General features: G+C 45.1%; 1 protein-coding gene across 3 annotated transcripts in view; it reads left to right on the forward strand.

Annotated features, from left to right (window-relative positions):
- fgf14 (fibroblast growth factor 14) overlaps positions 1–12,831 on the forward strand; it is a 502,771-nt gene that overhangs the window by 437,268 nt on the left and 52,672 nt on the right. The window lies entirely within an intron of this gene.

Genomic DNA, 12,831 nt, shown 5'->3' on the forward strand with positions numbered 1-12,831 from the left:
GGTGTGACTTGGTTTGGGACGTCCTGGAGAAATGCAAGTCTGGCAATCTAACTGAGACAATGACTTATTGAGCAATGATATCTGTCAACTTCCATTGATCAAAACAATGGCTTCTGACCCTTCAGTTTATATTGTGTATGTCATTGCCTCTTCAACGAGCCACTCATAGAGAAATCCAACATGGAAAGAAGCCATCAGCCCACTGAGTGTTCCCTGCCCACTCATTTATACTCATCCTTTATCCCAATTTTTATTCTCATTAACCTTCCCAAGATTCTATCACCCTTCTGCACACACAGGATAATTTACAATGTCCAATTAATGTACCAACATGTCTTTGGACATGTGAAGAAACCGGTGCACTGGATGGGTGGGGGGGGATTCATGTAGTCACAGGGAGAACATGCAAACTCCACACAGTCACCATATAACAATTTACAGCACAGAAACTGGTCAATTTGGCCCTACTAGTCCATGCCTAACACCTTCTCCCACCAACATGCATTTGGCCCATAACTCTCCAGACCTCACCCATCCATATATCTATCCAACCTTTCCTTGAATATTAACATCAATCTCGCTTCTACCACCACTGCCAGAAGTTCATTCCACACCCCCACTACCGTCTGCATGAAGAAATTTCCCCATATGTTTCCCCTAAACTTTTCCTCTTTTACTCTCAATCCATGCCCTCTTGTTTGAATCTCCCCCCACTCTCAATGGAAAAAGCCTATCCACATTGACTCTATCTGTTCCACTTATAATTTTGAATACCTCTATCAAATCACCCTCATCCTGCTACGCTCCAGGGAATAAAGACCCAGCCTGCCCAAACTTTTCCTGTAACTCAAAACCTGAAACCCTGGCAACATTCTCGTAAACCTCCTCTGCACTCTCTATACTGTTTATATCCTTCCTGTAATTCGGCAACCAAAACTGCACACAATATTCCAAATTTGGCCTCATTAATGCCTTATATAATTTCAACATAACATCCCAACTCCTGTATTCTATATCCTGATTTATGAAAGCCAACATACTATCCTGGGGGGGGGAAGGAGACCGGCCAGAGGTCCTGATACACGTGGGCACAAATGACGTAGATAGATTGAAGGAGGAGATCCTGAAGAGAGACTACTGTGAGCTCGGAAGGAGGTTGAGAAGCAGGACCTCCAGGATTGTAATCTCGGGGCTGCTTCCTGTACTGTACGAGGGTGGGGGCAAGAATAATAAAATCAAGAGGTTAAACGTGTGGCTGAGGGAATGGTGCAGAGTGCAGGGATTCAGGTTCATTGACCATTGGGATCTCTTCTGGGGAAGACGGGACCTATACAGGAGGGATGGTTTACACCTGAATGCGAAGGGGACCAATATACTGGCAGTTAGGTTTAATAAAGCTGTCGGAGCTGATTTAAACTAATTTGGCAGGGGAAAGGGAACAGGACTGATAGGGAAGTAGATAGGAGAGAGAATATAGGGGTGGTTCCGATAGACGGTGAAACAATAAGGAATAAGGGAGCTAAAAGTGATAGGAGAATAAGAACGAATGCACCAAGAACCAAGGTGGAGGGAGAAAGGAGGTATGGCATCAAGGTATTGTGTATGAATGCAAGGAGTGTAAGGAATAAAATGGATGAGCTTGAGGCGCAAATGGCAATGGGAGGTTATGACATTGTCGGAATAACGGAGACATGGCTGCGGGAAGGGCAGGATTGGGAAATAAATGTTCCAGGGTACACGTCCTTTAGAAAGGACAGAAAGTTAAGAAGAGGAGGTGGGGTAGCTCTGTTGGTAAGAAATGAGATTCAGGCGTTTGAAAGGAAGGACATTGAAACAGGTGAGGTAGAGTCTGGATTGAATTAAGAAATTGCAAGGGCAAGAGGAATATAATGGGGGTCATTTACAGGCCTCCGAAAAGTAGCTCAGATATAAATCAGGAATTAAGAGTGGCATGTCAAAGTGGTAGCAATACGGTAGTTATGGGGGACTTCAACATGAAGGTGGACTGGGATAATCAGACGGGGGCAGGAACACAAGAGAGCGAGTTTATAGAATGTCTACGAGATACTTTCTTGGAACAGCTAGTGGAGGAACCTACCAGGGGGAAATCGATTCTGGACTGGGTGCTGTGCAGCGACGCAGACTTAATAAGTGACCTTGATGTAGGGGAGCCATTAGGGAATAGTGACCATGGTATGGTTACTTTTAAGCTGCAATTAGAAAGGGAAATGGAAAGGAAGTCGGAAGCATCTGTACTTCAGTTAAATAAAGGGAATTTTGCAGCTATGAGGGAGGAGCTATCCAAAATAAAATGGGAAGATACATTAGCTGGGAGGACAACTGGGGAAAAATGGCAGGTTTTTATGGACATTTTTCACAGGATTCAGGACAAATTTATTCCAAAGTGGAGGAAAGGCTCTAGGAGATGCAAATGGCAGCCCTGGCTAACTAAGGAAATCAAGTGCATTATCAAGTCCAAAGGGAGTAATTATAAGATAGCGAAGCGGAGTGGGAAATTAGAGGATTGGGAAACCTTCAAAGAACATCAGAGGGTAACTAAGAAAGCCATAAGAGACGGGAAAATGAAGTACGAGAGGAAATTAGCAGATAATATTGCGGAGGATAGCAAAAGCTTTTTTAAGTATGTGAAGAGGAAGAAATTGGTTCGGTCTAAAATTGGCCCTTTGAAAATGGGCAAGGGTGAAATTATTACCGGAAACAAGGAGATGGCAGAGGAATTTAACAAATACTTTGCAACTGTCTTCACCAAGGAGGATATAGGTTATAGTCAGTTAGGGGGTAGTGGTCATGCGGTACCAAGAGACTTGGGGAACTTTACTGGGGAGGTAGGGGATCTAATGGATATCCGGATCCAGAAGCAGGAGGTTATGAGTAAATTGTTGGGACTGAGGGCTGATAAATTCCCAGGGCCTGATGGGCTGCATCCTAGGGTGCTTAAAGAGGTGGCTATGGAAATTGTGGAGGCACTGGTCGACATTTTCCAAAGTTCCATAGATTCCGGGGAGGTCCCTGAGGATTGGAGAGTGGCTGATGTGGTGCCGCTTTTTAAGAAAGGAGGGAGGGAGAAAACGGGAAATTATAGACCGGTTAGCCTGACATCAGTGGTGGGGAAGATATTGGAATCCATCATAAAAGGAGAAATAGCAGAACACTTAGTCAGTAATAATAGTATAAGGGCTAGTCAGCATGGATTCCTTAAGGGTAAATCATGCTTGACTAACCTTCTGGAATTTTTTGAGGATGTGACAAAGAGGGTGGACTCGGGAGAGACAGTGGATGTGGTGTATTTGGACTTCCAGAAGGCCTTTGATAAGGTACCGCACGGGAGTCTAGTGGGCAAGATCAGGGAGCATGGTATTGGAGGTAAGGTGCTGACATGGATAGGAAATTGGTTAAGAGATAGGAAACAAAGGGTTGGAGTGAATGGGTCTTTTTCAGAATGGCAGGATGTGACGAGTGGAGTGCCTCAGGGATCGGTGTTGGGTCCTCAGTTGTTTGTAGTTTATGTTGATGATTTGGATGAGGGGATTTTGAATAACATGAGCAAATTTGCAGATGACACTAAACTGGGTGGCGGTGTGGGGTGTGAGGAGGATGTAAGGAAGATGCAGAGGGACTTGGACAGGCTGGAGGAGTGGGCGGCTAAAAGGAAGATGAATTTCAATGTGAACAAATGTGAGGTTATTCATTTTGGGGGAAGTAATAGGAAAGCTGAGTATTATTTAAATGGAGACAAGCTAGGGAGTGGGGAAGTGCAAATGGATCTGGGTGTACTTGTTCACCGGTCACTGAAGGCTAGCATGCAGGTTCAGAAAGCTGTGAAGAAGGCAAATGGAATGTTGGCTTTCATAAAGAGGGGATTGGAGTATAGGAACAGAGACGCCCTTCTGCAGTTATACAGGGCCCTGGTGAGACCCCACCTGGAGTATTGCGTCCAGTTCTGGTCTCCAAACTTGAGGAAGGACATACTAGCTATAGAGGGTGTGCAGCGCAGATTTACAAGGTTAGTTCCAGGGATGGCAGGGTTGTCATATGCAGCAAGGCTAGAAAAACTGGACTTGTATCCATTGGAGTTTAGAAGGATGAGGGGGGACATGATTGAGGTATATAAAATCATCAGGGGGATAGACAAGGTGAAGTCTGATTACTTGTTCCCAATGATGGGGGAGACGAGGACTAGAGGGCATAGTTTAAGAATACAGGGTAGGCCCTTTAGGACGGAGATGAGAAGGCATTTTTTTACCCAGAGAAGTGTGAATCTGTGGAATGCTCTGCCACAGAGGGTGGTAGAGGCGGATTCGCTGACTATGTTCAAAAGAGAGTTAGATAAGACTCTTGTGGGTAACGGAGTTAAGGGTTATGGGGATAAGGCTGGAAAGGGGTACTGATGGTAATGATCAGCCATGATCTAAAATGGCTGTGCTGGCCCGACGGGCCAAATGGCCTACTCCAGCTCCTATTGTCTATTGTCTATTGTCTATTGTCTAAATGCCTTCTTCATCACTCTATCCACATGTGATTCAACTTTCAGAGAATTATGTACCATGACTCCTAAATCCCTTTGTTCCACTGCACTCCTCAATTTTCTACCATTTAAATTTATGACCTATTTTGATTAGTTCTACCAAAATATAGCACCTCACATTTATCATTATTAAACTCTATCTGCCATCTTTCAGCCCACTCTTCTAACTGTCCTATATCACCCTATAAGCTTTGATAATCTTCCTCGCTGTCCACAACACTGCCAACCTTTGTATCATCTGCAAATTTACTATTCCAATTTGCTACCCTATCACCTAGATTGTTAATATATATGACAAATAGCAGTGGCCCCAGTACCGATCCCTGAGGCACTCCACTCATCACCAGCCTCCAATTTGACAAACAATTTTCCACCACTACTCTCTGACATCTCCCATCCAACCATTGCTGAATCCATTTCACGATTTCATCATTAATACCAAATGCTTCCACCTTCCTTACTAAACTCTTATGGGGAACCTTATCAAAAGCCTGACTAAAGTCCAAATAGACCATATCCACCACCTTCCCCTCATCAATCTTCTTTGTAGCATCCTCGAAAAACTCTTTAAGATTTGTTAGACGTGATCTATCATGTACAAAACCATGCTGACTACACTCCGAATCAATCTGTCTTTCCAAATAGTTGTGTATACCGTCTTTAAGAACACTTTCCATTAATTTACCCACCACCGACATCAGACTTACAGGCCTATAATTACCCGGTCTACTTTTGGATCCTTTTTTGAACAGCGGAACAACATGAGCCACCCTCCAGTCCTCTGGCACTTGCCCCGTGGCCAGTGACATTTTAAATATTTCTGTCAACGCCCCCACTATTTGTTCACCAGAGGCAGGATAAAACTCAGGACCATGGAGCTGAGAGGCAGCAGCTCCAACTTCCAGTCCTCTGGCACTTCGCCCATGGCCAGTGACATTTTAAATATTTCTGTCAACGGCCCCACTATTTGTTCACCAGAGGCGGGATAAAACTCAGGACCGTGGATCTGAGAGGCAGCAGCTCTACCAGATGTACCACTGTGTCATTCAGTGCCTCACCTTTGAAGACTCCTCACTACCACTTCACTATGCTGAGAGGGTATCTCCTTCAACCCTTCTCCCCCAGTTTTCATTCCACTGCCCCCTTCCCCAGATATACATTCCACGGTACTGTCATGCTGCCCTCGTGCAGTCTGCCAGGAGAGAAAGGTCCTGAGGTGGTGATAATGTGGTGGTGAGGGTGGGTGGGAGGTAAGGGACTGAAGCCCCCATGTTAATGACCCAACCCAAGCAGATCCAGAAGTGACAGCTGAGCTCATGGATTGGTCAAGGTACAACTAGACTCAGGAGAGTGCCCAGAGAGTAAGAAGCATGTGGAATTCTTGGACCACATGGAAAGGTGTACCCAGGGAACAGAATGGATTAAGGGGAAGCTGGATAACCACATGGGGCATGAGAGGGATAGAAGGAGGTGATGGTTGTCATAGATAGAGAGGGATGGGAGGAAGTGGGCATGAGGCTGGAGCACCAACTCAAAGAAAATGTCCCATTAATGGAGCTGGAAACCAGGTAGCACAAGATGGCAGTGGAGGCAAATCGCTTGGAAGGACACCTAATTATGGAAGCACCCTCAGTGCCCCAAACAGCCCTTCCTAGTGAAGCAACACTTTATTTGTGAATCATCTACTGCCCCCAGTGCTCCTGTGTGGCCTCCCCTACATCTGAGAGACTGGACACAGACTGGGCGATTGTTTTAGTTGAGCACCTTCGCTCTGCCCATTGTAATAGTGTGGATCTCCCAATGACCACCCATTTGAATTTCCCGCCCACTTCCCAAACTGATGTGTCTGTCCATGGTCTCATGCACTTCCAAACTGAGACCACCCACAAATTGGAAGAACAACATCTCATATTTCATCAGGGCACTCTCCAACCGGATGGCATTAACACTGACTTCTCTGGTTTTCGTTAGCACCCCCACCCCCACCGTCTCTCTCTTTCCCAACCCTATGTCTCCTTTCATCCAGCTCCCCCTCCCCCAATCAATTCTCAGCTTTTTTTCTCCTGCCCTCCTATCCATGTCTAGTTCTGACCTCTCAGCTGTTGGCCGGTACTCTACCCCTGCCCCTTCTTCCCTCCTCCCCCTGCTTTTTATTCAGACACCTGCCTGCTTTCTGCTCATACTTTGATGAAGGGCTCAAGTATGAAACATTGGTCATATATCTTTGCCTCCTCTAGAAGCTGCGGGACCTGCTGAGTTTCTCCAGAACGTTTGTGTATTAAAAAGATAATGAGAATGAATTTATTGTCATTCAATTTGTACAAGGTCCATGTGCACTGAAATTCTTTCTTGCCACAGATATTTGGAAAACAAATCGTAATGGTTTACTTAATTGAATTAAAAAGTATCAATACATAAGACATCAATATCCACAGTAATCCCAGTTCAGGAAATAGAGTGACTTTGCAAGTCTTCTTGTGATGTCGGAGCAGCCCACGATTAGTGCAACAAGGGGAAGTTGAAGAGGCTGATCAATGTGGGAATGAAACTGTTCTTGAAATGAGGGGACCTGGTCTTCAGGCTTCTGTACCTTCTGCCTGCAAGAAGCAGTGGTTGTGACTAGGGTGATAGGGGTCCATGTTGTACACAGTACAGATCACAGCTCAGGACTGGGCCTGACACCAGCACTTAAGGTCCACTAACAGTCTTCTTGTCATGCATACCATGAAAAGCTGTGTTTTACATGCCATCCAGGCAAGTCAACCTTGACCTAATACAACCGCTGGTGTAGAATAAAACAAAAATATTAAGTTGTTGCTAGGATATCGTGCAAGATGTGGATAAAAATATAGTTTAAACTGTTCAATTATCCTTTATCAATGAGAGGTCCATTCAAGCATCTGATGTCAGCAGAAAAGAATGCCCTTGAATCTGATGTTCACCTTTTCAAGCTCCATGTATCTTCTGCCCAATGGGAGGTGGGAGAAGAAAATGTGACTGGGGTGGGACAGATCCTATAATATGTTGGCATCTTTCCTGAGACAGCGGGTGGTGTAAACAGAGTCGGCGGAGAGGGAAGGGGTGTGTGTGATGGCTTGAGCTGTGTTCACAATTCTCTGTGGTTTCTTGTGGTCTTGGGCAAGGCTGTTCCCTTCCCAAGCTGTGATTCATCCAAGCAGGATACTTTCCGTAGTGCATCTGTAGAAATTGGTGAGAGACATATCAAACAAATTTCCTTCTGCTCAGTGCTGTTTGATGTCTTGTGATTGGTCTCTCTGGGATTCAAGAGGTAACAATATATTCCTACTCCATGGAGAATCTATATATTAGGGAAAGAGTGAACTGATTTTACAGAAATTCCAACACAGAATCAGGCTATTCAGCCCATCGTTCATAATAGTGTGCCTGCACCACACCACCCTTCCTCCCTTCTCCCTCTCTCACTCTTTCTCCCAAGTGATTGTCCAGCTTTCTCAAACTCATCTATGCCCTTCCCGCCCTTCCCTGTGGGAGCACGTTACCCATTGTCCCCAATCCCTGGGCAAAGGAGCTTCTCCTGAATCTCCTCAGAGATGTATCAATGACTGCCCTGTTAACAGCCTCAGGAGTAGAAATCTCCACAGCCAGCACACTCATTGCAAGGTTGCTTGGAGTTTATTATTCTCAGGGAATTTACTTTTGAGTCTTTGACTGAGGTCCCCTGTATCCTACTGTTTTCCCTTCCCCTTATTCTTGCTGCCACATCAGTATCAAGTCACTGGCCTAGATCTGTCAAGACACATTATGAGAAATTATTGGCTGCCTTCCAACTGTGGGTAAGCCTTTCTTTCCTGGTTTTAACATATCCACCTTTTGAGCATTCACTCCCTTCATGATATTAAATGCAAAGCAAAACAGTGGAGTAAATTAAACTTGAAAACTCTCTCCTGGGGCTTCTTAGCTTCATGGTATTTTAATGCATGTGACAGCTACACTCACTCTCTCTCTCTCTCTCTCTCTCTCTCTCTCTCTCTCTCTCTCTCTCTCTCTCTCTACACATATATATTGTCCTCTCTCTCCCACACTCCCTGTCTTTTCTCCTTGCCCTTTCCCCTTTCTCTTTTTCCCCTAATCTCTTTATCTCCTTTCCTCTCATTTATCTCTCTCCCTTTCTTGTTCTCTCCCCTCTCTACCCTTCCATTCTCTCTCTCTCTCTCTCTCTCTCTCTCTCTCTATTTATTTCTCTCTCTCCATTCCCCCACCCATCTAAAAGATAGAAACACATTTTGCAGCATTCTAAAACTTGATACAATAGACTAAAACAAAATCCCCGGATTAAGCTGTGTCCCTGTTCTCTCCCAGCTGCCCACAGTGACTTTGCAGAACGCAGTAACTGAGTTGGAGAGACGTGACTTTGGTTTCTTCCAGCAGTTATTGACACATGCTCCAGTGTTGAGGCTGATGTCCCTCATATATAGCTGGAAATTCAAATACAAAGGAAAACCAGGGAAGCACATCTTTCCAATTTGTCCCACATGTCCCCTGCAACCTTTTGACAATCATTGTGCCAGGAATGATTCTAGATGATTCCCTTCCTCCCTGAGTGAGATGGGTGCAGTCACAAAATTCAGCTGAAGACGATGATGGAGCACCACACTGTTGGTGTACCGCTTTTCAGATGGCAAACATGGGCTGGTGGTAAAGAACCTATGTTAGAGTAGATCTGGAGAGCTGTCCCTGACGACACACCACAGGAACTGGAAGGTGAAGCAGCACGCAGTCCCCAGAAGAATTTAGCGGGTCGAGCAGCATCCATATATTCCTGGAACAGTTTAGGATAAAGGTTCTGATAGTGTAAATAGCTCCAGGGGCACAAGCGTGGCACCCAGAAGAGGGGGAGTGAAAGGGATTGGCAGAAGACTGGAGAGGGGGAGGATAGAGGAATTGTTTGTGCTGAGAGTTGATGTGATCTTGGGATCCACTGTAGGGGCAGGTACAAGTGGATTCAAAGGAGGAATGGATACTTACAAAGGCCAAACACCAAAGCTGCAGGCACTGGAATCTTGAGGAGACAAAAATTGCTGGAGGAACTCAGCAGGTCAGATGGCATCCATGGATAGAAATGGTCAGTCACCGTTTCTGGTCGTGACTTTTGTCAAGACCAAGATAGAATAAGTGAAATTACATCCATAAAAGGAAGCTGGGGGAGGGGCCCAGAGATGACAAGACAGGTGTGAGAGGTGGAGAGACAGGTAGAAGGTGAAACCATTAGGAAAGGAAGGAAAAGGGGAGAGAGAGAAAGAGAGAGAGAGAGAGAGAGAGAGAGAGACACACACACATTTATGAAGGGAATTCCAAGGATCAGGGCTCAGGTAGATGAAGGCATGGCCTCCTGTGAGCAAGTGATTGATATCAGAGAAAGAAAAACTATAATTACAGGAGAGACAGGAATAGTGAAATCAGGTGGGAGTGGAGGTTACCTAAAAATAGAAAAATCAATTATCATTCTATTGGATTTAAGGCTGTCCAGGATTATGATGTAGTGCCACCCTGCACTTTATCTTCTGTGAAGCAGGCACAAGATGCCTGAGGAACTCACTGCAGCCCCAGTCCGGGCAAAAAGCCACGTCCACCTCTGGTGACAGCCACTTACCGGTGCCAACTGTACTGCTTGACTGCAGACTGGCAGTGCCACACACACTCACACACACACACACACACACACACACACACACACACACACACACACACACACACACACACACACAATATCAATTCATCCAAGTGGAAGTGGAAGGAACCTTCCTCTGCTTTGATGTTGCTGGCATTACAGCTGTACCTGTGTGTCGTGGTCTCGAGGAGACTTCCCTGCCACTGTAACTATGACAAGCTATGATTTACAGCTTCTTTAAGAACCAGCTTCCAGCAGGGCATTTCCTAATCAGGCCAGATATTATATAATTTTGAATCCTGCTTCAAAAGACTGGCAATTCCCAGGAAATACAAACTCATACATCTTGGCTCTCATTCTTCAGGGGAGCTAATCACTAAATTCACAAACCAACGGCAGTTTTCAAAATAAATGTTGTGCTCAGTGAGAAGAGGTTTTCTTTTACCTTTCGCTTGAATCGACATGAATCCTGGTTAAAATGTGCACAGATATAGTCTGTGTTTGACGGAAAGAATAGAGGCTCTCGTGGAGCCGCAGATCAGATTCACAGTGGTGATGCAGGACTGTGAGCTTGTGCCTGTGACATAGACTGATCGCCTAGGGGATCCTTCCTCGAGATAAGGCAGGACTGAGAGCTTGCGGCCTGTGACATAGACTGATCGCCTAGGGGATCCTTCCTCGAGATAAGGCAGGACTGAGAGCTTGCGGCCTGTGACATAGACTGATCGCCTAGGGGATCCTTCCTCGAGATAAGGCAGGACTGAGAGTTTGCAGCCCTGCTGCTGGCAAAAAGGTTTGATAGGGTCAGTGAAGAGATTATATTTTCATTAGCTGGGAAGAGCATAAAATAAGATAAATCAAATAGAGAATTCAGGAACAAAATGCAAACAGCTGGTGGAATTCAGTGGGTCAGACAGCATCTGAGGAGACAGCAAGGCTTGATGTTTCAGATTAAGATGCTGCATCAGGACTGTGAGTGTCCTGATCATCACAAGATCCCATCCCTCTGTCTCCGCGGATGCTGCTCACTCCACTGAATTCCACCTGCAGTTTGTTTTTTTTTGCTCCAGATTCCAGAGCCTTCAGTCTCTTGTGTCTCCTGACAGTTCAGCCTGACCTTTCCTTCCTTAGGAGCATCAAGAGAGAGAGAGAGAGAGAGAGAGAGAGAGAGAGAGAGAGAGCTGTGGGAGGGAGGGGAACTGAGATGGTTTAAAGGAAAGCTGGATTAACACACTGCAGGAGAGAGAGATGCAAGGAGATGGGGGAAGCTGGAAAGGGAGGCTAGAATGTAGCAGGGATGACAGAATGGTCTGGGCGACTGATGGCCCTTTCTTCCACTGCAAGCATGCTTTACTCAGTGGCCATAGGATGGGAACATGGGTTAAATCCGGAGTTGATCCTGACCTCCTGTCCTGCACCCAAGCTTTGGAACTGATAAATCACAGGTTATGTTGAAGAGCTCATGAGGATTTGAAGGGGATTTATTGGAGTGATCACAGGATTCAGTGACCCAGTTCTGTAGACAGACAGGTGAAGCTGGGGTCTCTCTCCTTGGAGAAGAGAAGTGCAGGAGAAGATTCATTGGTGGCCTGAAATGTCGACGCCATGGATGCTCTGTAACTTGCTGATTTCCTGCAGCATTTTTTGTGCACTGTTTACAATTGGGAATGTCATGGTGTTACAAATCAGGCGAAGCTGTTTCCAGGGTGGGAAGAGACAGTGAAGGCTGTGATGTTCTGTGGTTGAGATGAGTTGTTACTCCTCTGGGATCAGTTAAATCGGCACTAACCAGTGATTAAAGTAGGGATGTTCGTGAACTGGGAGGCTGTTCTGGTCTTTGGACAAGCTTGTTTATTCTATGTCGTGCATATGTTTGGGTAAAATTGGCTTTTTAATAACTGCAGGGAGACTTGAAGCTCTCTCTTTGGGTCATAAACTCAGCAGTGCTGGAAATGAACAATATAATAAAAGTTTATCCCACCCTACGTACCCATCTATCTACCCATCACAGTCCAACTGTTGGAATTTTACAGCTTTCATTGTTAGATAAGATAATGAGTTTATTGCCAAATATATACTTGTAAAGAAAAATTATAAGAAAAAAATAATTAAATTGAATTAAAAGGGACAATAAATACATTGGATAGATAATACATATTCCGACTTATCCCTGTGCAATAAAATGACTTGCAGTAGTGCAGATAGTCCTTTTGTGGTGTCAGATTAGATTAGGTTCAACTTTATCGTCATTGTGCCAGTAAAATACAAAGCCAATGAAATAAAATTAGCATCCAACCAGAAGTTTAATAAAATAGCGCTGTATACAAATAGCTACGTGTAAATAAAAGCATGCGCATTCAGCAAGCAAACAATTATAAAAGTACTGACAGTACAATCCAAGTCAGCTCCACTCAGCGCTGAGATTTAGGGTTAAGCAGGGTCTCAGCCTCGGGGGGAAAAATGCTCTTCTTGAGCCCACTGGTTCAACAGCGAAGGCTCCTGGAGTGCCTACTGGATGGAAGGAGAGTAAAAAAGTCCATAGTTTGGGTGAGATGATGCTCTTCGCCCGGGCCAGGCGGTTTTTCTGATAGATGGTCTCAATGGTAGGCAATTGGATGCCAATAATCTGCTGGGC

The sequence above is a fragment of the Narcine bancroftii genome, chromosome 7 (assembly GCF_036971445.1).
Source record: "Narcine bancroftii isolate sNarBan1 chromosome 7, sNarBan1.hap1, whole genome shotgun sequence".
NCBI classification, from domain to species: Eukaryota; Metazoa; Chordata; class Chondrichthyes; order Torpediniformes; family Narcinidae; genus Narcine; species Narcine bancroftii.